The sequence below is a fragment of the Bufo gargarizans genome, chromosome 8 (assembly GCF_014858855.1).
Source record: "Bufo gargarizans isolate SCDJY-AF-19 chromosome 8, ASM1485885v1, whole genome shotgun sequence".
Taxonomy (NCBI): domain Eukaryota; kingdom Metazoa; phylum Chordata; class Amphibia; order Anura; family Bufonidae; genus Bufo; species Bufo gargarizans.
Window position 1 is genome coordinate 152,829,645 of NC_058087.1, and position 26,776 is coordinate 152,856,420.

The window sequence follows — 26,776 nt, forward strand, 5'->3', positions numbered from 1 at the left end:
TGAGAAAAGCAAACATTTATCTACTGGCCATTAGTGCAATTCTGAAATATTCAAATAGTGCAAATGCTTCACTTCTTCACTTGAAGCGTATCAAGTTATTAGGAATAGCTCTTCTTGGGCTTTCTTTATTTCTCACCTGGAAGATAAGAAAAATACAGTAAATGGTCCAATGGTGATCAACAACGCAGGATTCTGCATACACCTTGAAGGGGTTCTCCAGGATAAGAGAAAAAAAAGCTGCTACGCTTTTTCCATGAGTCGTATAGCAGCTCCGTTGAAGAGAATCAGGCTGAGCTGCGATACCACACACAGCCTGTGGACAAGTGTGGCGCTGTCTCTCAACAGATGTTTTTCTAATCCTGAACAACCCCATTCATATAATCTGCAGGTAGTTTTTGGTATTGTCTGTGGAGAGGTTATTTTAGCACATTATATACTGTAAGTAATGTCTAGCACACACACGTGTCTGCTGACTGGTATAAAGAATGAGTCTGCCAGTCACACGGGCAAGTTTTCCTCGCGGGTGCAATGCGTGAGGTGAACGCATTGCACCCGCACTGAATCCGGACCCATTCATTTCTATGGGGCTGTTCACAGGAGCAGTGATTTTCACGCATCACTTGTGCATTGCATGAAAATCGCAGCATGCTCTATTTTGTGTGTTTTTCACGCAACGCAGGCCCCATAGAAGTGAATGGTGCTGCGTCAAAATCGCAAACATCCGCAAGCAAGTGCGGATGTGGTGCGATTTTCACGCATGGTTGCTAAGAGTCGATCGGGATTTGGACCCAATCTGTATTTTCCCTTATAACATGGTTATAAGGGAAAATAATAGCATTCTTAAAACAGAATGCATAGTATAATAGTGATGGAGGGGTTAAAATTATTTAAATTAAACTCACCTTAATCCACTTGTTTGAGCAGGCCGGCTTCTCTTCTTTCTTCTTCTTTGAGGAAATGGACCTTTTGGTGACGTCACTCATTACATGGTCCATTACATGATCCATCACCAAGGTGATGGACCATGTGATAAGCACAGTGACGTCACCAAAGAAAGAAGAGAAGCCGGGCTGCGCGAACAAGTGGATTAAGGTGAGTTAATTTTTATTTTATTTTTTTTAACCATGTTCTAAGGGAGAATAATAAAATCTACACAACACCTAACCCGAACCCGAACTTCTGTGGAGAAGTCCGGGTTCGGGTCTGGGTACCAAACATGCCGATTTTTCTCACGCAAGTTCAAAACGCTCTCAAAAGCTTTGCACTCGTGCGGAAAAATCGCACATTTTCCCACAACGCACCTGCATCTTTTCCCGCACTGTCACCAGCAACGCCCGTGTGAACCCAGCCTAAGGCTACATGCAAACGAACGTATTTTGCTTCCGTGTCTCCTTGTGCTGTCCGCATCAGTATGTCCATTCCGTAGCCCCGCAAAAAAAAAGAACATGTCCTATTCTTGTCCGTTTTAGGGTACTTTCACACTTGTGGCATCCACCCTTCCGCTGTTTCACCGTGCCGCCGCTCCGTCCCCATTGACTATAATGGGGACGGGGGCGGCGCTCTGGCGCAGTACAGCAGTGCACGGCGAAAGGCCGCTGGACTAAAAGTCCTGCGTGTCCGACTTTTTAGTCCGGCGGCCTCTAACCGCAAACTGCCGTACAGCGTCAGAGCGCCGCCCCGTCCCCATTATAATCAATGGGGGCAGAGCGCCGAAACAGCGGAAGGACGGATCCGACAGGGTGAACAGCCTGTTGGATCCGTCCTGCCGCAAGTGTGAAAGTACCCTTAGGCATTGTTACAATGGATCCACAAAAAAAAGGATGGCATATGGATGTCATCCGTTTTTTTTGCGGACCGCAAAACACATATGGTCGTGTGCATGTAGCCCAAGTCTGATTATAACATACAGGTCCTTCTAAAAAAATTAGCATATTGTGATAAAGTTCATTATTTTCTGTAATGTACTGATAAACATTAGACTTTCATATATTTTAGATTCATTACACACAACTGAAGTAGTTCAAGCCTTTTATTGTTTTAAGGCCTCATGCACACGGCCGTTTTTTTTTTAAGGTCCGCAAAAACGGGGTCCGTAGGTCCGTGATCCGTGACCGTTTTTCCATCCGTGGGTCTTCCTTGATTTTTGGAGGATCCACGGACATGAGAAATAAAAAAAAAAATCTAAGTCAAGTTTGCCATTGAAATGATAGGAAAAAACGGACACGGATCACGGACACGGATGACAATCTTGTGTGCATCCGTGTTTTTTCACGGACCCATTGACTTGAATGGGTCCGTGAACCGTTGGCCGTGAAAAAAATAGGACAGGTCATATTTTTTTTCACGGCCAGGAAAAACGGATCACAGATGTGGCTGACAAACGGTGCATTTTCCGATTTTTCCACGGACCCATTGAAAGTAAAAAAAAACTGAAAACGGTCGTGTGCATGAGGCCTAATATTGATGATTTTGGCATACAGCTCATGAAAACCCCAAATTCTCAAAAAATTTGCATATTTCATCCGACCAATAAAAGAAAAGCGTTTTTAATACAAAAAAAGTCAACCTTCAAATAATTATGTTCAGTTATGCACTCAATACTTGGTCGGGAATCCTTTTGCAGAAATGACTGCTTCAATGCGGCGTGGCATGGAGGCAATCAGCCTGTGGCACTGCTGAGGTGTTATGGAGGCCCAGGATGCTTCGATAGCGGCCTTAAACTCATCCAGAGTGTTGGGTCTTGCGTCTCTCAACTTTCTCTTCCCAATATCCCACAGATTCTTTATGGGGTTCAGGTCAGGAGAGGTGGCAGGCCAATTGAGCACAGTAATACCATGGTCAGTAAACCATTTACCAGTGGTTTTGGCACTGTGAGCAGGTGCCAGGTCGTGCTGAAAAATGAAATCTTCATCTCCATAAAGCTTTTCAGCAGATGGAAGCATGAAGTGCTCCAAAATCTCCTGATAGCTAGCTGCATTGACCCTGCCCTTGATAAAACACAGTGGACCAACACCAGCAGCTGACATGGCACCCCAGACCATCACTGACTGTGGGTACTTGACACTGGACTTCAGGCATTTTGGCATTTCCCTCTCCCCAGTCTTCCTCCAGACTCTGGCACCTTGATTTCCGAATGACATGCAACAGTCCAGTTCTGCTTCTCTGTAGCCCAGGTCAGGCGCTTCTGCCGCTGTTTCTGGTTCAAAAGTGGCTTGACCTGGGGAATGCGGCACCTGTAGCCCATTTCCTGCACACGCCTGTACACGGTGGCTCTGGATGTTTCTACTCCAGACTCAGTCCACTGCTTCCGCAGGTCCCCCAAGGTCTGGAATCGGTCCTTCTCCACAATCTTCCTCAGGGTCCGGTCACCTCTTCTCGTTGTGCAGCGTTTTCTGCCACACTTTTTCCTTCCCACAGACTTCCCACTGAGGTGCCTTGATACAGCACTCTGGGAACAGCCTATTCGTTCAGAAATTTCTTTCTGTGTCTTACCCTCTTGCTTGAGGGTGTCAATGATGGCCTTCTGGACAGCGGTCAGGTCGGCAGTCTTACCCATGATTGCGGTTTTGAGTAATGAACCAGGCTGGGAGTTTTTAAAAGCCTCAGGAATCTTTTGCAGGTGTTTAGAGTTAACTAGTTGATTCAGATGATTAGGTTAATAGCTCGTTTAGAGAACCTTTTCATGATATGCTAATTTTTTTAGATAGGAATTTTGCGTTTTCATGAGCTGTATGCCAAAATCATCACTATTAAAACAATAAAAGGCTTGAACTACTTCAGTTGTGTGTAATGAATCTAAAATATATGAAAGTCTAATGTTTATCAGTACATTACAGAAAATAATGAACTTTATCACAATATGCTAATTTTTTTAGACGGACCTGTATAAGGTAACTGTTGTTTATGCAAGTACTTAAAGGGGCTGTCCAGGAAAAGATCTTGATGACCTATCTTCAGGATAGGTCATCATTATCACATAGATGGGGATCTGACTCCCAGCACCCCCATCGATCAGCTGTTTCGGGAAGCTGTGGCGCTCATCAGAGCTCCAGTGAGCGCTACGACCTCCAGGGAGCTTACCAAGCACAGCTCCGTACATTGTATAGTGGCTGTGCTTGGTATTGCAGCCGATATGCAACTAGGCTGTGTGACTGATGTACGGTGACGTCATATGGCCTATGGCCTAGGAACAGGGCCGGGCCTCTTCTTAACAGCTGGAGGGTGGGGGTCCTGGGTGTCTGAAATTTTTTTATTTTTTTCATGTGGCTCCACAGGCAGTGATTTGCATGTAGTGTCCACCATATGTCCTAATGATGTTCAGAAACCAGAATCCACTTCTTCAGAGAGTGAGGTGACCAGATCACTGCACAGCTCAGGCGTGTTCACATTTCTGTTTTTCACTGTGTGTACTGTGTCCATTTTCCACGGACTGCACACGTATCCAGTGGTTTTTCACTGTGTGGGTGAGTGGAAAAATCATGGAGACATACAGTAGTTTGGTCCATAATGCAGACCACACTCGCCCATTGAAGTCTATGGGTCTGGACATAAGGCCACATGCACCCGACCGTTGTTGTGGTCCGCATCCGAGCCGCAGGTGCGAACCCATTTACTTCAATGGGGCCGCAAAAGATGCGGACAGCACTCCGTGTGCTGTCCGCATCCTTTACTCCGTTCCGTGGCCTCGCAAAAAAAATATAACCTGTCCTATTCTTGTCCGTTTTGTGGACAAGAATAGGCATTTCTACAATGGGCCACCCGTTCCGCAAATTGCGGAAGGCACACAGGCAGCTTCCGTTTTTGCGGATCCACGGTTTGCGAACCGCAAAAAATGGCATCCATGTTCTGTCAGTGTTTCATGGACCATTGGTAGGACAGCACACTACAGTCTGGCAGAAACGCGTCCAACCACCCGACAAGCCCACATCAACCTCACATCCTTCAGGGATCAGGTTCACATAAGCCTTGGTAGGAGAGTTATGGCTCTTATGGAAACTCCAGGTACCCACAGGGAATTCTGGCCAGTCCGAGCAGCTGAGGGTCATAGGGGCAGTAATTGTCATCCCACCCTGACTCTACGTGTGATCTATTAAACCGGGTAAGACCACAGATATTTATATTATACTATATTATAGTAAATCAACCTTCGGATCATAGAACCAAAGTTTAGTTCAAATACTTCGATGTTGTCTCACTTCAGCAAATACTATTAATTATGTAGAGGATGTGAATACAAGGAACTTCCTAATGTATTGTAATTGTCCATATTGCTTCCTTTGCTGGCTGGATTCATGTTTCGATCACATTATACACTGCTCGTTTCCATGGTTACGACCACCCTGCAATCCATCAGCGGTGGCCGTACTTGCACGCAATAGGAAAAAGGGTCGGCCTATTTGGTAGCTGGGACCGTGGGAGCTCACATAGGCTGGTGCTTTTTCCTATAGTGTGCAAGCAGGACCACCACTGATAGATTGCAGGGTGGTCATAACCATGGAAACGAGCAGTGTACATGTGATGGAAAAAAGAATCCAGCCAGCAAAGGAGGCAATATGGACAATCACAATACATTAAGAGGTGCCTGTATTAACTTCCTCTACATAATATATGCTATTTGCTGAAGCGAGACAACCCCTTTAAGGCTGTTTCCATACAGCAATAAAATGTATTGGCTCAGTGGAGCCAAAGTTCGTCTCGGCGGAAGTTGTGTGAGACTTTGGTGAATTACTACTGTATTCACATCTACGTATTTAAAAACTATTTAAAATAGGAATCTGAAGTGGGCCTTGGTACCAAGGTACCCACCAGTACCAAAGCCCAGTTCGGATTCCTATTTTAAATTGTTCTTAAATACGCAGATGTGACTACAGTAGGAATTCACTGGAGTCTCGAGCGAAACAAACTTTGGCTCCACGGAACTAATACATTTTACTATATGGAAACAGCATTAAAATCAAGGTATTTGAACAAATTGACTTTGGATCTATGATCCTAAGGTCGATTCGCTCAAGCCTGGTGTTTATACTATCACTTTATTATATATTTATATATATTTTCCTTTGAGCTCTTAATGATATTATTAAAGGTATGTTTTACTAGAGGTGGGACCCGCACCTTTCTCTAGAACAGGGCCCCCAAAGTGAAAGAGAATGCACTGCGCAGGCGCGGTGTGCTCTCAATTCACTTCCATGGGAGTTGAGGAAATAGCAGAGAGAGTGCGACCACTGCTCCATTCACCTTTGTGAGACTGCTAGGAGTAACCGAGCTCACCTATTTTCAAAACTCCCATAGAAATGAATGGAGGGTGGCTGCATAGGCGCAGCTCTTCTCCGTTCACTTTGGGGGCCCCGTTCTAGAGATAAGTGCAGGTCCTAGCAATGAGGTGAGACAACCACTTTAATTCCGTTTTCTGTCTCTGGGTATAAATTAGAATGCCTCTTTTCACTGACAGCAAGCAGACAGCTTGAAAATGGCGAGGAAATGAAAGAGCAATTATATTAGAACATTTTATAACTTTTCATTATTTACATAAAAATGCTAACCACAATTTGCATCATGCAGCACAACCTCGGTGAAGACTACAGGAGACGCCGCAGGTGAACGCCACCTGTGCTTTTTTACATGAGGTCCTTAGCAGTTTGCAAAAAATATACCACGTTTTATAATGCGCAAGATATATTAAAAACTTAATAACACACTCACCTCATCACCCAATAGAAAGACAGCTGATGCGTGAATCTCGCTGCTGAAGACGCTGCAGAGCGGCATGAGGAATGGTCATATTATACATCCTGCAGAGAGACAGAATCACATGGAGGACTTATCAGCACAGGCAGATCTCTGTTTAGAGGAGGCCCACTTTAAAGAGACCCAATGAAAAACCATACATACTGCAGTCACTCACCATTATAAAGGACTTCTCCATGAAAGAGTCACTCGCCTTGTGAAGGTCTTGCCTTTCCAGTGCTGCGGTTCCCTTCCCTGCCTGACCGGAATTGATGCCATGCTGTTTCCCTGCAGCCATTCACTGGCCTCTGCAGTCAGGTGTGCTACAACAGCCGGTCGCCGCAAAGGCTCAGTAGTCCTATGCCATTTTTGTACAAGTGACCGCTGAGGCCAGTCATCAGATCCAGTCTTGTGGGGCTGGCACAACTTTCATACGGTGAGTGACTCTTTATTTTTACACCCCACCTTGCCTCTGCTTCATTTTACTTTCTGGTCAGAGAAGCCCCTTTAATGCACCTAGTACTGTACCCCAATACTTTACATTACTCTGAAAACAGTTCGATAACCTTGAATACTAACTCACTAGACTGTACAAGAAACTAGATCTTTAGATCCTCATCACATCATGTCGGTTATGGGATTGTGTTAAAAATGGATTCACATACAGGGGCACATTTACTATAGTGCTTGCGACAGTTTTTAGGCATTAAACTGCTGTTTTAGACAGTCAATTTTTTGTTGTTGCATTTACAACTTAAATTGCACCTGTTTCGGAGGCTTATGCGCCTCATTCTTTTGCGACAAAGCAGTCTAATTTCTACTTCACTACAGGGCTGACGTACTTTTGTTCATCAGTTAGGCTACTTTCACATTAGCGTTTTTCTTTTCCGGCATAGAGTTCAGTCACAGGGGCTCTATACCGGAAAAGAACTGATCAGACATATCCCCATGCATTCTGAATGGAGAGTAATCCGTTCAGGATGCATCAGGATGTCTTCAGTTCAGTCATTTTGACTGATCAGGCAAAAGAGAAAACCGTAGCATGCTACGGTTTTATCTCCGGCGAAAAAAACTGAAGACTTGCCTGAATGCCGGATCCGGCATTTTTTTCCATAGGAATGTATTAGTGCCGGATCCGTCCTTCCAGTCTGCGCATGTGCAGACCTTTAAAAATGAGAAAAGAAAAAAAAACGGATCAGTTTTGCCTGATGACACCGGAAAACGGATCCGGTATTGCAATGCATTTTTCTGACTGATCAGGCATTTTTCAGACTGATCAGGATCCTGATCAGTCTGAAAAATGCCTGATCAGTCAGAAAAAATGACATCCGTTTGCATACAGTTTGCCTGATCAGGCAGTCAGTTCAGGCAACGGAACTGCCTGCCGGAATCAAACAACGCAAGTGTGAAAGTACCCTTAAATGCACTTTTCCTGCACATACTAATTCGACCAACCTGTCTAACTGAAAAAGAACCACCAGAGGTCAGACTGATAGCAATATGCCTAGTCTAATTCATGAAGTGATGTGCGACTTCTAATAAATACTAGACAAAAGACCGACAAATCAAATATGGCTGTCTAATTTTACACCTAAAAACAGATGAGCCTTATAAATGTGCTCCACGGTACTTAGGTCAGGTTTCTACTTCCGTGTGCAGATCCCAGCAGTGACAACCACAGTCACTAGTTTGTGGGTCCCGAGTCTCCTGTGTCATGTCACTAACAAATCCACAGTGAAAACATTCAGCTGTTCTGGTATCTGCTATTGATCAGTGATGAACAGTTCGCATTGTTCGCCCGCGAACATATGCGGGCTGCCATCTTTTTTCACAAGTCCGGCGAGACACAGGTAAGCCCTTACCTGTGCCTGTGCGTGAGCCGGTCTGAAAACAAGTGCGGTCAGCGGAAGTAGGCAGTTCCAAGAACAGCCACCGGGGGCCTTCATCGGGCTGTTCTCGAAACTGTACTAGTGGGGAGGAACAGGGGACTCCGGACCCCCTAACTAGTAATATGGGGTAGAACACCCAGCTTTTCCAAAGACATACAACTAAATTTACTCATAACACACACCAGAGTAAGGCCTCATGCACACAACAGTTTCTGTTTTGCAGTCCGCAAATTGCAGATCCGCAAAACATAGATACCGGCCGTGTGCGTTCCGCATTTTGCAGAACGGATCTTCCAGCCCTCAATAGACCAGTCCTATCCTTGTCTGTGATACGGACAAGAATAGGACATGTTCTATATTTTTTTTTGCTGGGTTGCGGATTGGAGGTACAGATGTGGACAAGGCACAGTGCTGTCCGCATCTTTTGCGGCCCTATTTAAGTGAATGGGTCCGCATCCGACCCTCAAAAATGCAGCTCGGATGTGGACCCAAACCACGGTCGTGTCCATGAGGCCTTAGGCTGGGTTCACACCTGAGCGTTTTACAGCGCGTTCCTACGCGCTGTAAAACGCACAACAGGCAAGAACCAATGATTCCCTATGGGAATGGTTCTCACCTGGGCGTTTTACAGCGCGTACGATCGCGCTGTAAAACGCCCGACGCTCAAACAAGTGCTTGAGCTTTTTTTTGGGCGTTTGTCGCGCGTTCCCGCACATAGATATTCGGGAACGCGCGACAATGTGTGCACGCCTGTCTCTGTATGCGCGATTGTAAACGCCCATACAATCGCGCATACAGAGCGCTCGTTTCAGAACGCTCAGGTCTGAACCCAGCCTAAGGCCCCTTGCAGACGAGCGTGTGTCGATTAGGTCCGGATGCGTTGTGAATGCATTCAGTGAAAAATGCGCGATTTCGCAAAGTCATTCAGTTTTGTCTGCGATTGCGTTCAGTTTTTATCACACGGGTGAAATGCGTTTTTGCAAAAAACTGAAGGTATACAAACAACATCTCTTAACAACCATCCGTGAAAAATGCATAGCATCTACACCTGCTTGCGGATGCGATTTTCACGCAGCTCCATTCACTTCTATGGGGCCAGCGTTGCGTGAAAATCGAAGAATATAGAACATGCTGCGATTTTTACACAACGCACAAGTGATGCGTGAAAACAAACATTTATGTACACAGCCCCATTTAAATGAATGGGTCAGGATTCAGTGCGGGTGCAATGCGTTTGCATCACGCATTGCACCCGTGCAGAATACTCGCTCATGTGAAAGGGGCCTAATGCAAAAGTTTTTATTTTTCAAAGCTGGTCATCTCGTGTCACTCCTCTCGGGATATCTCAACACAAGAGGAAAGGTAAGGAAGCCCACAGCTGAATGTAAAAAAAAGGATTACCTGGGATGTCACACTGCTTTGCAAGAAACATTGGTAACTAAGGTGGATCTACATGTGCTGCGGAGCAGCAGACTGTCGGAAGGAAGCGTTTCTTCCCGACAGTCGGCTGCTCATTAAGTGGAGATGAAGCGCTGTATTTGCACGCAACGATCACCACCACAGCATGAGGACGAGGGATCGCTATTGCAATTGCTCGTCCTCATACAACTGCATTGTTTCTGAGCAGCAGATCGCTGGTTAGACAGCACAATCTGCTGCCCAGAAACAATAGTTTAGTTGCCTGCACAAAAGACCATTTCACCCGATGATCTGCTGCACCTGTAAAAAAAGGGCAGATTGTTGGGAAAGAGTGTTCGGCCTGGAATCTGGCCGTCTAAATCCAAGACGTGACAAGCTGTGTCAAAGAACTTCACACCATGCCATTGTATTGAAATCATGCAGACCTATTTTGTGCTAGAAATGTTGCGTTGCTTTCTGCATTTGTAACACTAGATGGCGACGTTTCCTTACAGCATAAACCATGCACATACCTTAGACTTCTCATTTTAGGACACTTCTGAAGACTCGCTGCAAGTTGCTCTGCTCCAGTGCATGAGATCCTGTTCAGATCCAAACTTAACACAAAAAAAAAAAAGAGAGTAAATTATACTGAAGAAGTACGCATAAAAAAGGAGAACATTTTGGAAAATCACATTGTGTTAATAAAGCACTGTAGTAATTTGATTACATTCACCTTGTTCTTGTCAAGCTGCCCTGTAATATTACATTGTAGTTCTATGGTTCTTGTAAGCTCTTAATTTCAGTTTTATCTATAATACTTTGTTTAAATATCTGTTTAATAACTGAATTTCACATTTGGTAAAAATCAGCAGCTTGATGCAATGATCTTAGATATCAGTGCAAGTCTTGGTAAATACATATGAGTTGCCCTCGGATGGTCGCATACCTGTATGCCTGTATCATGTGAGCAACCAACGCACTGGGGCTACTGGGGGGGGGGGGGGACTGTTACCCTGGGTTCACACCTGAGCGTTTCTGAGACGCGCGTAAAACGCGCGTATTTGTCGCGCGTTTTTATGCACGTTTTTTGCAATAGTAAACGCGCGTTTGACGCGCGTTTGTGTGATTGACTGCAGTGTTGTCCAATGAGTCTATGGCCCCAAACGCGCGACAAACACCCCAAAAAAAGCTCAAGAACTTGTTTATGCGTCGGGCGTTTTACAGCACGTTCAAACGCGCTGTAAAACGCTCAAGTGTGAACCAGGGCCATAGGGAAGCATTGATTTTCACGTGTTGAGCGTTTTACAGCGCGTTTGAACGCGCTGTAAAACGCTCAGGTGTGAACTTAGGGTTAGGCCCCTTTCACACGAGCGTGCCGGATTAGGTCCGGATGCGTTCAGTGAAACTCGCACTATTTTGCAAGCAAGTTCAGTCAGTTTTGTCTGCGATTGCGTTTGGTTGTTCAGTTTTTTCCGCGCGGGTGCAATGCGTTTTGATGCGTTTTTCACGCACGTGATAAAAAACTGAAGGTTTACAAACAACATCTCTTAGCAACCATCAGTGAAAAACGCATCGCACCCGCACTTGCTTGCGGATGCAATGCGTTTTTCACGCAGCCCCATTCACTTATATGGGGCCAGGGCTGCGTGAAAAATGCAGAATATAGAACATGCTGCGATTTTCACGCAATGCAGAACGGATGCGTGAAAAACAACGCTCATGTACACAGATCCATTGAAATGAATGGGTCAGGATTAAGTGCGGGTGCTATGCGTTCACATTACGCATTGCACCCGCGCGGAAAACTCGCTCGTGTGAAAGGGGCCTTATAAGGGCAGTGTGTGCCTGGCCATATACTGCCAAACCACTGCCTGTCAGACTTGTGTGGTTTATGAGAGATATCACTTTCTCCAGCTTTAGCCTTGGGAGCGGTATAATCTGATCGGGAAAGTGATGAAAACAAGAGCACAGACATGAAAATCATCCGTCCTCTCCAGCCATTTTGCACTGGTTTTCAGTAGTAAATGATGGCAATCAGATGTGAGGGGACTCACTTATCAGATCACTTTGGAAATGGTTTTGTGATGTGACCTGACATTTTACAAGCTCAGTATATGGGAGCAGGCCGCCACACTCAGAACATGCTGTGTTCTCGAAGAAGTCACTGTGCCCACATTTTGTGAATAGAGATGCAAGAACTTTCCACTACGTTTTATCACCTAACAAAACCTCTTTTTCTGACATTTTACAGAAGATACAGATCCCTATCATCGCACAAGTAGAGATTTAGCCTTTGAAACACTGACGCAGATCGCAGGTCCTATGTTTCCAGTATATGTTGGGGGTTTTTAGTCTTTAAATCTTCAATTTTCATTGAAGGAGTTTTCCAAAATCTTTTTTTTTTATTTGATGGAAAGGAGGTGGCTCTGTGAAATTAATTAAAAAACCCTCACCCTTTAAAAGTCCTGCTGGTCCCATATTGCCCTGATGCCCACTGGGTCTGCAGCTGTCATGTGCTGTTCATCATTCATGTGACTGCTGCAGCCACTTGAACAATGAATGCAGGCCTTTTAAAAGGGGAGTATGTGGCTTTTTTTTAAAATTACTTTCACATAGCCCTCTGCTTTATGCCAAATAAAAAAATAAAAATCTTGGAAAGCCCCTTAAAGGCTATGGAAACCTTTGTGCACTAAAAATCAATAACCCCATATCTTACCATAATGCAGCACATAATAAAATTGCACTTTACTGGTATCAGCTTTGCTTCACATGCCCTCAGAAATGCTCTGATAGGAGTCTTGCTCAGCGCTGTCATCTCCTGTGAGGCTCTGTGGGCGTTCCTGTGGATTTCACATGCGCCAGCACAAGCTCTGCTGCTCCGCCCCCACATCCTGTTACACAGCACAGCTGTCAGCCACTTACATATAGGCTGCTGGAACTTGCAAGTAACTTGGTAGTAAGATTTCATTCCAATCCACAACATGGTGAGTCTTACAGTATGCTAGAGCCTGTAATCAGCAGATCAATTTCTCACTTTCCATTCTAAATATTTCTGCTGATAACATTAGTGCAGCGATCTACAGTCAGAACCATGGCGTTATAAGCAGGATAAAGATGTCATTACTGACAGTGTTCTCTACATGGACTGTCTTCTGAATACAGTATTGTGTGCAGTCCGCACAGTGAGCGGTCACTTTTCCCACACAGATTAGTAAAGTGTGATGACAAACAATGCTATGTAGACATAGAAGCAGTGATGGTCAGTTCGCAGTGTTCGCCAGCGAACACATGCGGGCTGCCATCTTTAGTAAGGTAGACTCACCCGTCTGGCGATGCACAGGTAAGCCCTTACCTGTGCCGGGAGCCGGTCTGAAATCAAATGCGGTCACCGGGAGCAGGCAGTTCCGAGAACAGCCGCCGGGGGCCTTCATCGGGCTGTTCTCGGAACTGCCTGCTCCCGGTGACCGCATTTGATTTCAGACCGGCTCCAGGTACAGGTAAGGGCTTACCTGTGCATCGCCGGACGGGTGAGTCTACCTTACTAAAGATGGCAGCCCGCATGTGTTCGCTGGCGAACACTGGGAACTGACCATCACTGCATAGAAGTACACAGTAGGGGAGATTTATCAAAACTGGTGTAAAGTAAAACTGGCTTAGTTGCCCATAGCAACCAATCAGATTCCTCCTTTCAATTCCCAATGAAGCTGTGAAAAATGAAAGGTGGAATCTAATTGGTTGCTATGGGCAACTAAGCCATTTCTACTTCACACCAGTTTTGATAAATGACATAAATATTATATATATATATAGAAATGACGAAAAAATGGGCAGCACTCCGGTCTTGTGAAAGATTCAGTGACGTTTTATTCACACACTCGCAATGCAGCATTTCAGCCCTCTCAATGGAGCCTTTGTCAAACTTGACAAAGGCTCCATTGAGAGGGCTGAAATGCTGCATTGCGAGTGTGTGTGAAAAAACACCACTGAATCTTTCACAAGACCGGAGTGCTGCCCATTTTTTCGTCATTTCCATTGTTCTGTTCCTGTCCAGGGGCATTTGTGGAGTTGCACCCGGCACCCTATAGAGTGCTGCTGATTTAACTTTTGTTATACAGACGTGGACAAAATTGTTGGTACCCTTTGGTCAATGAAAGAAAAAGTCACAATGGTCACAGAAATAACTTTAATCTGACAAAAGTAATAATAAATTAAAATTCTATAAATGTTAACCAATGAAAGTCAGACATTGTTTTTCAACCATGCTTCAACAGAATTATGTAAAAAAATAAACTCATGAAACAGGCATGGACAAAAATGATGGTACCCCTAGAAAACACAGAACATAATGTGACCAAAGGGACATGTTAATTCAAGGTGTGTCCACTAATTAGCATCACAGGTGTCTACAACCTTGTAATCAGCCATTGGGCCTATATATATGGCTCCAGGTAATCACTGTGTTGTTTGGTGATATGGTGTGTACCACACTCGACATGGACCAGAGGAAGCAAAGGAAAGAGCTGTCTCAAGAGATCAGAAAGAAAATTATAGACAAGCATGTTAAAGGTAAAGGCTATAAGACCATCTCCAAGCAACTAGATGTTCCTGTGAGTACAGTTGCACATATTATTCATAAGTTTAAGATCCATGGGACTGTAGCCAACCTCCCTGGACGTGGCCGCAGGAGGAAAATTGATGACAAATCTAAGAGACGGATAATCCGAATGGTAACAAAAGAGCCTAGAAAGACTTCTAAAGAGATTCAAGGTGAACTTCATGCTCAAGGAACATCAGTGTCAGATCGCACCATCCGTCGTTGTTTGAGCCAAAGTGGACTACATGGGAGACGACCAAGGAGGACACCATTGTTGAAAACGAATCATAAAAAAGCAAGACTGGAATATGCCAAACTACATGTTGACAAGCCACAAAGCTTCTGGGAGAATGTCCTGTGGACAGATGAGACAAAAATCGAAGTTTTTGCCAAGGCACATCAGCTGTATGTTCACAGACGAAAAAATGAAGCATATCAAGAAAAGAACACTGTCCCTACTGTGAAACATGGAGGAGGCTCTGTTATGTTCTGGGGCTGCTTTGCTGCGTCTGGCACAGGGTGTCTTGAATCTGTGCAGGGTACAATGAAATCTCAAGACTATCAAGGAATTCTAGAGAGAAATGTACTAGCCAGTGTCAGAAAGCTTGGTCTCAGTCGCAGGTCATGGGTCTTGCAACAGGACAATGACCCAAAACACACCGCTAAAAACACCCAAGAATGGCTAAGAGGAAAAATTGGACTATTCTAAAGTGGCCTTCTATGAGCCCTGACCTCAATCCTATTGAGCATCTTTGGAAGGAGCTGAAACATGCAGTCTGGAAAAGGCACCCTTCAAACCGGACACAACTGGAGCAGTTTGCTCATGAGGAGTGGGCCAAAATACCTGCTGAGAGGTGCAGATGTCTCATTGACAGTTACAGGAAGCGTTTGATTGCAGTGATTGCCTCAAAAGGTTGCGCAACAAAATATTAAGTTAGGGGTACCATCATTTTTGTCCATGCCTGTTTCATGAGTTTATTTTTTTACATAATTCTGTTGAAGCATGGTTGAAAAACAATGTCTGACTTTCATTGGTTAACATTTATAGAATTTTAATTTATTATTACTTTTGTCAGATTAAAGTTATTTCTGTGACCATTGTGACTTTTTCTTTCATTGACCAAAGGGTACCAACAATTTTGTCCACGTCTGTATATATATATATATATATATATATATATAAAGGACAGCACTCTCAAACACTTTATTCACTCCTGTGGTCGCAATGTTTTCAGCTCATTCACAGAGTCTTTTTTTCAAGCTATGAGCTAAAATGTTGCGACTAGTGTTAAGTGAACTTGTGTTTCAAGTTCGGCGTACAAGGTTCAAGGTATCTAAGAATTCCGTTATGGATTCCGCTACCACGGACCATAAGGGTCCATTCACATGTCCACAACTGTTTTGCGGTTCACAAATTGTGGATCCGCCAAACACGGAACCTGGTGATTTGCGTTCAAGAATAGGACATGCTCTTTTTTTTGCGGGGCTGCAGAACGGAAGTGCTGTCCGCATCTTTTGAGGCCCTGTTGAAAAGTAATGGGTCAGCACCCCTTCCGCAAAATTGCAGAACGGATGCGGACCCATTATGCGGACGTGTGAATGGACTCTTAGTTATGGTCCGTGGTAGCAGAATCCATAACGGAATTCTTACAGAACCTGAACTTCGTACGCCAAACTTGAAACACAAGTTCGCTCATCCCTAGTTGCGACTACAGGGGTGAATAAAGTGTTTTTCTTTTCACTCATTTTTGCTGCCATTTTTTTAAATTCTTATATTGTCCTGGATTCGTTGCCGGATCCACTGACCTGCACCTCCATATTGATATTTGGCATGATGTGCTGCCATTGTCATAAATATATATATATTAGGGTTATTCCTGCAGTATATAAATCTTTTGCTACAGGTAGTTGTGCATTGTGTGTGTGTGTGTATATATATATATATATATATATATATATATATATTACTCTTTTTATGAGGCAAGGTAGCCAAAAAATGGCTGTTCTGGCACAGTTTTTATTTTTTGCTTTTAACAGTGTTCACCTACATAATGTTGCAAGAAAATTTTGACTAGAACCTTCAGAATCACAGGTGCATATCCATGAAGCAAACATAATTACAAAAAACAAAATGGCTGCACACAGTTATATACACAAACAATAGAGCTAAGAAATGGGTGTCATTCTAGATAAAAATGGTACAATACCGACTATAAATGAGTAATGGAAGCTCTTAGCGCACATACGTGTCAGGCCCATAGTCTAAATTTTCTTGCAATATATTTTAGGCCTCATGCACACGACCATTGTGTGCATCCGTGGCCGTTGTGCCGTTTTCCGTTTTTTTTCGCGGACTCATTGACTTTCAATGGGTCCGTGGAAAAATCGGAAAATGCACCGTTTTGCAGCCGCATCCGTGATCCGTGTATCCTGTCCGTCAAAAAAATATGACCTGACCTGCCCCCCTTCCTCCCTCTATTGTAATAATTCGTTGGTGGCACAGTGTGCGCCCCCCCCCGGCCCACCCCTTCCTCCCTCTATTGTAGTAATTCGTTGATGGCACAGTGTGCGCCCCCCCCCCCCGTCCCCCCCTTCCTCCCTCTATTGTAATAATTCGTTGGTGGCACAGTGTGCACCCCCCATCGCCCCCCCCCCCCTTCTATAGCATTAACAACATGGATGCCCAGTGTGCGGCCTCCCCTCTCCCCCCCCCCCCGATCATTGGTGGCAGCGGAGTTCCGATCGGAGTCCCAGTTTAATCGCTGGGGCTCCGATCGGTAACCATGGCAACCAGGACGCTACTGCAGTCCTGGTTGCCATGGTTACTTAGCAATAGTACATTAGTAGAAGCATCATACTTACCTGCTGGCTGCTGCGATGTCTGTGTCCGGCCGGGAGCTCCACCTACTGGTAAGTGACAGGTCTGTGCGGCGCATTGCTAAATGAACTGTCACTTACCAGTAGGAGGAGCTCCCTACCGGACACAGGCATCGCAGCAGCCAGCAGGTAAGTATGATGCTTCTACTATTGTACTATTGCTAAGTAACCATGGCAACCAGGGCTGCAGTAGCGTCCTGGTTGCCATGGTTACCGATCGGAGCCCCAGCGATTAAACTCCGCTGCCACCAATGATCGGGGGGGGGGGGGGGGAGATGGGAGGCCGCACACTGGCCACCAATGTTGTTAATGCTATAGAGGGAGGGGGGCCGATGGGGGGCGCACACTGTGCCACCAACGAATTATTACAATAGAGGGAGGAAGGAGGGGGGCCGGGTGGGCCGGGGGGGGGCGCACACTGTGCCACTAACAAATTATTACAATAGAGGGAGGAAGGGGGGGGGGGCGGGGGGGCGCACACTGTGCCACTAACGAATTATTACAATAGAGGGAGGAAGGGGGGGCGGACACTGTGCCACCAACAAATTATTACAATAGAGGGAGGAAGGGGGGGGCGGGGGGGCCGCACACTGTGCCACCAACCTATTATTACAATAGAGGGAGGGAGGGGGGGGCCGCACTGGCCACCAATGATATTCAAACTGGGGAGGAGGGGTCTGCCCCCTGCTGCCTGGCAGCCCTGATCTCTTACAGGGGGATATGATAGTACAATTAACCCCTTCAGGTGCGGCACCTGAGGGGTTAATTGTGCTGATCACGGCCCCCTGTAAGAGATCGGGTGCTGCCAGGCAGCAGGGGGCAGTCATGTACAAAGTTTGTAGTATATTCTACCTAGAAGCGTCCCCATCACCATGGGAACGCCTCTGTGTTAGAATATACTGTCGGATATGAGTTTTCACGATCTAACTCATATCCGACAGTATATTCTAACATAGAGGCGTTCCCATGGTGATGGGGACGCTTCAAGTTAAAATATACCATCGGATTGGAGAAAACTCTGATCCGATGGTATAAAAGGGACTCCTGACTTTACATTGAAAGTCAATGGGGACGGATCCGTTTGAAATTGCACCATATTGTGTCAACATCAAATGGATCCGTCCCCATTGACTTGCATTGTAATTCATGTCCGTGGATCCTCCAAAAATCTAGGAAGACCCAACGGACGAAAAAACGGTCACGGATCACGGACCTACGGACCCCGTTTTTGCGGACCGTGAAAAAATACTGTCGTGTGCATGAGGCCTTAGACTGAACACGCCCATCTACCTGGGACTTCTGAGCAGAGTACGTTTGTAGCTGGTTCCTACACTGCCCTGAATATTGTAGGCTTAAGTAAGTCCAAAGTGAGGCAGTATATTTAGAGTTAGGGACCCATCTGCGGAAGCCACCTTGACGCCTGGTAGATGGGCCCGACACGTATGTGCGCTAAGAGCTTCCATTACTCATTTATAGTCGGTATTGTACCACTTTTATCTAGAATGACCCCATTTCTTATGTCTATTGTTTGTGTATATAACGGTGTGCAGCCATTTCGTTTTTTGCACCTAGATAATGTGATACTTTTATAGAGCAGGTCGTAATGACGTGGCGATACCTAATATGTCTATTTTTTTTATTTTATTTTGGATTTACACAATAAAAGATTTTTTGAAACAAATCATGTTTTTGTCTTTCCATTTTCTAAAAGACATATTTTTTATATTTTTTAGGCGATTATCTTATGTAGGGTCTCATTTTTTGTGGGATGAGATGACTGTTTGATTGGTACCATTTTGGGGCACATATGCATTTTTGATCGCTTGGTTTTACACTTTTTTTTTTAATGTAAGGTGATAAAAAAATGGATTTTTTGGCACATTTTTTATTTTATTTTTTTACGTCGTTCGCCAGACGGGTTGAATCACATGCTATTTTTATAGAGCAGGTTGTTATGGACATAGTGATGCCTAATATGTGCATTTTTTTATTTAATTTTTTTACACAATAAAAGCATTTTTTTAAAAAAAAAATCATGTTTTTGTGTTTCTATTTTCTGAAAGCCAGAAAAGGGGGAGGAGGGGGGATGGCTACTTGCACAGCTCGGCGACCTGTACTGGGAAGGAAGGGATTTATGTGTCCAGCCTCAACGGGAGAGAAGGGGGTTGTCAGGAGGAATGCAGAACCGCTGCGATGCCATTCGGGGGGCGGGGGTCACAGACAGCCATACTGAACAGGGGGCATGGGGTTGGGGGCATGTTCCCCACATTAACCTATTAACCATTGGGCGGCTGCTACAGCAGAGCAGCTGTATGTTACAACTGACAGTCTGCACCGCTCTGCCATCCTTAAAAGGGGGGGTAGAGGAGGGAGTGAGACAGTGCGCGGATTCTCCGTAAATTCACTGAGAGCCAATTGGAAAATAAACAGAACCAATTGAAGAAATTATTTTCTCCACAAAAATTTGTATAATTTTATTTTATTTTTTTACAAAGGTTTCCATATCCTTTAAAGATTTACTAATGCATGATCTGGCTAGGTTATGGCTCTGAAATGCTGTCGCGGACTTTATTTCCTGCTTCTGTGACATCTCGTATTCGCCCATTTACCAAACCCAGAAGTTCGGGATGTCACATACTGTACCGCCTGCCATACTTCTTTACTCACATGTCACAGCCAGGGGAGCTTTGTCTTCATCAACCCTGCCTCACCGCTCTACGTCTCCGGCCAGCACATTTACTATTGTTTCCGGGTGGCTGTCACATCTGTTTCCGACTGACAAATGCGATCTGCAGCTGATGGCTGTGACAGAGCACACTCGCAGATTCTCTTCCTGTTCACTGCTGCTTTGCCATATACATAGAAGCAGGAAGAGAGAAAGGAGACGGCACGTGCGCACTCCGGACGATCTGATATTGATGACCTATCCTGAAGATAGGTCCTCAATATAGGAGAGCCCGGAGAACCTCTTTAAGTGTATTATTATTAATATTTTATGCACTTATATAGCGCTACTATATTCCACAGCACTTTACAGACATTAGCATCCAACTGTCCCTATTGGGGCTCACAATCTAAGTGTATAACTGCTGACGGCTGCAGCAGCTGCCTGACACGTTTTTCCAGCAGCAATTTGCAGGAGATTGCTGCAGACATCAGCTGCTCATTCTATAAGGCTACATGCACACGAACGTTGTTTGTTTCCGTGTCCGTTCCGTTTTTTTTGTGGATAGGATGCGGACTTATTCATTTCAATAGGTCTGCAAAAATGCTGACAGCATACTGTGTACTATCCACATCCGTATGTCCGTTCCGTAGCCCCGCAAAAAAAAAATAGAGCACGTCCTATTCTTGTCCGTTTTAGGCATTGTTACAATGGATCTGCAAACAAAAAAAAAATAATGGCATACGGGTATCATCCATTTTTTTTTGGGCAGACCATAAAACACATACAGTCGTGTGCATGTAGCCTAATAGGAAGTGTCAGTCTGCAAGGAGAAAGGGACAGATGGGATGATCTAAGAGGGCCGGTCAACTGCTTCCTATGCTGATGAAGCAGGAGAAGAAGGGTGAGTGCCAGCTCAGTCTGTGAGGGAAATCATGTGAATTAGGGCTCATGCCCACGAACATAAGGGCTCCGTGCTGAGGACAGCAAACAGCAGTCTGCAATGCACGGTTACTGGCTGTGTGTACTCCGTGCTGCAGATGGCGAGCCACTGGCTTGAATGGGTTTGTGATCCTCCATATACGGCAAAAGATAGGACATGTCTTATTTATTGTGGTGATGAGGTACGGATCCGAAAGCCAACGGAAGCACTTCTTAGTATTTCCATGGGCTTTCGATCAGTGCCTCCGCTCCGCAAAAGATAGGACATGTCCTATATTTGGCTGTATCTTGCGGATGAGGGACCCATTCAAGTCAGTGGCTCGGCATCTGCAGCACGGAGTACACATGGTCAGTACCCGTGCATTGCAGACCGCTGTTTGCTGTCCTCAGCGCGGAGCCCTTATGTTCGTGGGTCCGCATCCGCAGCACGGACTGCACACAGCCAATGCCTGTATATATTGCAGACCCGCCATTTGCGGTCTGCAATACGGGCATGGAACCCTTAGGTTTGTGGGCATGAGCCCATAGAGTTTGTTAGCTTGGCACCGCTAGCTTGACCGCACCCACAAAAAGCCCTTCAAGAATGTAAGTGCGCTACACAGAAAGGGATAAACAAGAAAAATTGTGAACCGTGGTTTCATATCATGGACAGCACTGAGGTACTTTCCAAAGCTTTTGTAATTATTTCAGAAAACGTCTTTAACTTCCCTTCTCCCAGAAGCAGAAGTTTCCTTTCACTGACTAATGGGGTTGTGCAGATATTTATGTTGATGACACCCGGGATGCAGTCTGCCATCATTCCAGATTACATTAAGTTGTTATAGCCTTAAAGCGGCCATTAACCCCAGTCCATATACCCTATTGAGGTAAAAGGACATGCTATGTGGGGTCCCTCAAATGGCAAGGAACCGGTCTGTAAGAAGGGCTTCTGGCAGGGGAAACCTCATCTAAATGGCCACCGTGTAATACTACATTTTCCCTATAGAGGTCGCTGCAGGGGAATATCTGGCAAAGTCAGCAATTTGCAATGATTGCTTTAGAGCAGGCATGCTCAACCTGCGGCCCTCCAGCTGTTGCAAAACTACAACTCCCAGCATGCCCAAACAGCCTACAGCTATCAGCCTACAGCAGGGCATTGTGGGAGTTGTAGTTTTACAACAGCTGGAGGGCCGCAGGTTGAGCATGCCTGCTTTAGGGGAACTTGGCTGCTTTCTGATAACGGTTGTCTCTGCAAAATGTGTCACTTTGACAGAGTTACTGAAGTAATGATGTCAATGTGATGTCCTAATGTGCTAATGGGTACAATTACACCTAATAATCAGTCACAAAGCACCAAACAGGCGGGCGAACAGGAAAGCATGTCCTTGTCCTGCGGAGTCATATGGCACATCCCATGGTCCTTAGGCACTGATTGCCGGCATGAATTGGCAGCAGCCCTATGGCTCTGATCAGCGTTGTCCAGATGCTGTGTATTCTGCCCCTGACTATACAATAATATACCCACCATGCGGCCTCAAGAAATTGCAAAAAAGAAATTACAGAAGACAAAGAGGGACATTTATCATTCCTTTTACGCCCGAAAAGTGGCATTCAGAATTACAGGTGCGACTTTTTAACTGCAACTTTTTTTTTTTATTGTCGCATTTCCCCTTTTTCGTCGTCCTCGCCACTTTTCTAAAAGGGAGTGTGGCAAGGGCGGCCAAGAGGGCATGGCCATCTGCAGCAACACATGTATCTGGGGTAAATGAAGACAGAAATCTACGGCAGCTGTGAGCGGTCATAGATTTCTGGTCAGGCGCGCAGAATGCAGGGGGATGCGCCTAATTTATGATGAAGCGTAAATTGGGCGCATCCTCAGGCAGCGCAGGGGATATCAAGACATGCGCAGAAAGCTCCAGTCTTGATTAACCTCCACCAAAGTGCGCTATTTTCCTAGCATCTCTGCCACAGAAGTCACAGCAGTTGGAGTCCCACCGATCGGACCTAATGGAATATCCTTGTCTACTGAGAAAATGGCAGGAATGATGCAGGTATTTGTGCCTTTGTACTTACTGTAATGCCTCGAGCGATGTCATATCAGGAAGTATACTGGCCAGTTCTTCAGCTCCCATGTCACAGATATTGTTATTAAATAGGCTGAAAATGAGAAAAAGAACAGAAACATCCTCATATTAATCTTTAAACCAAGCATAAGTCAATTACTGCTGAGGATGCTTGGATGTACCTTAAAGATCGGACATATGGATGTCCTGGGGGGGGGGGGGGGGGCGGTGTAAGCATTCAGAAGAGAGACGCTCTGCAAACCACTGCCTCTATGGCAGACTGGACCGGTCTAAGCGGCCATTCAGATGTTTTTAATGCTATATGTCCTATTGGAAATTGTCTTTGTGTCCAGTTTTCCCCAATGAAATGTCAGGTGGAAATATGCTCGGTTTTAAGCAGCGGCCATTAGTGCTGCTGTGACTAGTGTGGCATATACTTCTTAGTTATACTGACACCTCAGCACACGTCTTGAGTGGCTTTTGTGGGTGCTCGTCTCCTGGTGCCTCCTTCCACCCGCGGAGTGAGATTATGGCTTTAAATGAGTTTTTCAGAGACAGCACACCAATGTAGTTTGCAATTCAATCTTTATTTTACCAGTGGTATATTCTCAAGTTATTTCATGACATTTATTGCTGTTTGCAACGTTTCGGGCCCATTCGGTGCCCTTTGTCAAGCTGATTGACCGGTCCTCATGTTTCCACGGCGTGGAAACATGAGGACCGGTCAATCAGCTTGACAAAGGGCACCGAATGGGCCCGTAACGTTTCAAACAGCAATAAATGTCATGAAATAACTTGAGAATATACCACTGGTAAAATAAAGATTGAATTGCAAACTAGTGTGGCATATACACTATATACACCGTAGGACATGTTGGCTAATCTCTCAATTTTAAAATCAGTTTGAGGGTTTAGTAAGACCGCAGAGTGCACCTGTCTTTGCTATTATTTTGTTATATTGTTATATTGATTATCACATCCACATAATTGCTTCTTGTGTAGGATGTCTATTGTGGTACTTGTGGTTCGCTGCGGTCATCCTCCACCGTATGCATTTTTGCTGGGGATCGTCATTAGCAACGGGCCACAAGTGCAGGATTAGCTGCCCTGTATATATATGCACAACTGCATGTGGTTTTGAGCATTTCCTGCCTGTTTAATACCACACCATTCTTTTCAGTTTGTATATATAGAGATGCCTGGAGGTGTATAAACTCCAATTTAAATGAGCCTGTTTTCCATCTACAGGCCACATTTAGGTGCACCTGCGAGGCCTGGGCCATATCAGCCAGTCTTGAGTGGGACTTGCAGACTCCTCCCTCCTCCCATTGCTAGCATGGTTCCATGCTGGAGGTAACTGGTGAGTTGTCTGTGAGTCGGACCTCATGCTCCTGTAATTTGCCCACTGGCTCCTGGTATTGCCCATATGGCACAGGTAGGTGAGTGTTAGGTCCCGAGCTACTTGAGAAACCTTGGCGCGGTGCTTGGGCTCAGACATGTCCTCCTAGTAGGACATGTTGGCTAATGTCTCAATTTTAAAATCAGTCTGAGGGTTTAGTAAGACCGCAGAGTGCACCTGTCTTTGCTATTATTTTGTCATATTGTTATATTGATTATCACATCCACATAATTGCTTCTTGTGTAGGATGTCTATTGTGGTACTTGTGGTCCGCTGCGGTCATCCTCCACTGTATGTATTTGTGCTGGGGATCGTCATTAGTAACGGGCCACAAGTGCAGGATTTGCACCCCTGTGTATATATATATATATATATATATATATATATGCACAACTGCATGTGGGTTTGAGCATTTCCTGCCTGTTTAATACCACACCATTCTTTTCAGTTTGTACATATACACTATATAGTAGAAAACAATATACAGCCTGCCCTGTTTGGAGCATCCCATACCAGGGCGTACTGAGATCTTAACGTGGCCCTGGAAGTGGCACAGAATACCATCCCACAGAACCAAATACCACAGTGCAGCCCAGAATACCATCCCACAGAACCAAATACCACAGTGCAGCCCAAAATACAATCCCACAGAACCAAATACCACAGTGCAACCCAAAATACCATTCCACAGAACCAAATACCACAGTGCAACCCAAAATACCATACCACAGAACCAAATACCACAGTGCAACCCAAAATACCATTCCACAGAACCAAATACCACAGTGCAACCCAAAATACCATTCCACAGAACCAAATACCACAGTGCAACCCAAAATACCATCCCACAGAACCAAATACCACAGTGCAGCCCAGAATACCATCCCACAGAACCAAATACCACAGTGCAGCACAAAATACCTCCCCAGAAGCTTGTCCTTCTGTGGTGGCCATCAACAGCTGCCACGTTCTGTCCACCTTAGGAGGTGAGATGTGGGCCAAAGCACCAACCCAGTATGCTGCCTGGACTTCTCCTAATAATGTGTAAATAATTTTATTTTTAAGGGTATTTTAAGGATATATATCTTGGAGTTACTAATAATGACTCCTATAATTCCCCCAGGAGTATGTACACGGCCAGCAGCAGTGAGGAGGGCTCGGGTGGACTTATAGGCATCAGCCCACCTGGAAAATTCCCTGTAGGGTCTATGGTCAATCCACCTCTGTCCCATACCATGCCAGTTTGCTGTTGGTGTGGCCATGCAGGGCATCAATCCTAGTCTGTTACTGGTACTTAGATAGGACTCAATGCTTCATCGCTATAGTTACCTCATGTCCAATCTAATGAATGTTCGTTCATCATGCACATACTACCTCCTATTGGCATGACGATGCATTGCTTTGCAAGCGGTCATTATTCTACCCTGCAGCTGTAAAGATGATAATCCCCCAAAAGAAATACCCGTCTGTTAAACAGTTTGTAAATCTGGTTATAATTTATAGTAAGGTCTTATGATATGAGATCATTCTGAAAGAAGAGTACGGGAAATACGTTGTAGCAGATAACGGCATGTATACAAATATGATTTTACAGTTTCACATTGAATCATACAGAGGCGACCATTCAGTATGGCAGTTCATGTGCATCCATTCTGCACTTACCTCAGTGTCTGTAATGAGCGCAGCGATGGAAGAGCAGCTGCTAGTTTCTTTGCTCCCACACTAGAAATATTGTTCTGTGATAGACTGCGTAAAACATAAGGGCTGTTAGATTTCTTACTTATACGATGGACGATGTAAAATATTTTGGAGAGATTTAGGACTGGGAGTTTTTGGGCTGGTGCACTCAATGCTGAATTCAACAGCTCAAAGTGCAACTCCCTAATACAGTGTTACTACTGGCCTGAGAACGCTCCACATAGAAGGCGAGGACTTCAGCTTCCACATCTTATTCCCACCAGAAGCTGCAGTTTATGGCAGCCTGTAGTACGTTGCTGTGCAGGACTTGCTTTTGGTCAAACAACTTTAATGGGTGACATACTATATAATACATCTTTATAGGCTGCTCTATGTGTGAGCAAACAACCACAGCACATACAATGGAACGGAACTTGTTCCATGTGTGATGGGGAGATACCAAATGCACGCTGCCAACCTGAGGGGCAAGAGAGGGTCAAGACCCTAGTCAATTATTTCAACCATAAAGGCCCTTTTATATGGGCAAATTATCAGTACGATTAT

General features: G+C 45.0%; 1 long non-coding RNA gene across 1 annotated transcript; it reads right to left on the bottom strand.

Annotated features, from left to right (window-relative positions):
* LOC122945726 lies at positions 1–26,562 on the bottom strand. Its single transcript, XR_006391141.1, has 5 exons — positions 26,198–26,562; positions 23,147–23,230; positions 10,547–10,630; positions 6,703–6,791; positions 1–136 (listed from the first exon to the last, which is right to left on the bottom strand). It is a non-coding gene; the product is annotated as an uncharacterized LOC122945726 (long non-coding RNA).
* Between the last annotated feature and the right edge of the window lie 214 nt (positions 26,563–26,776).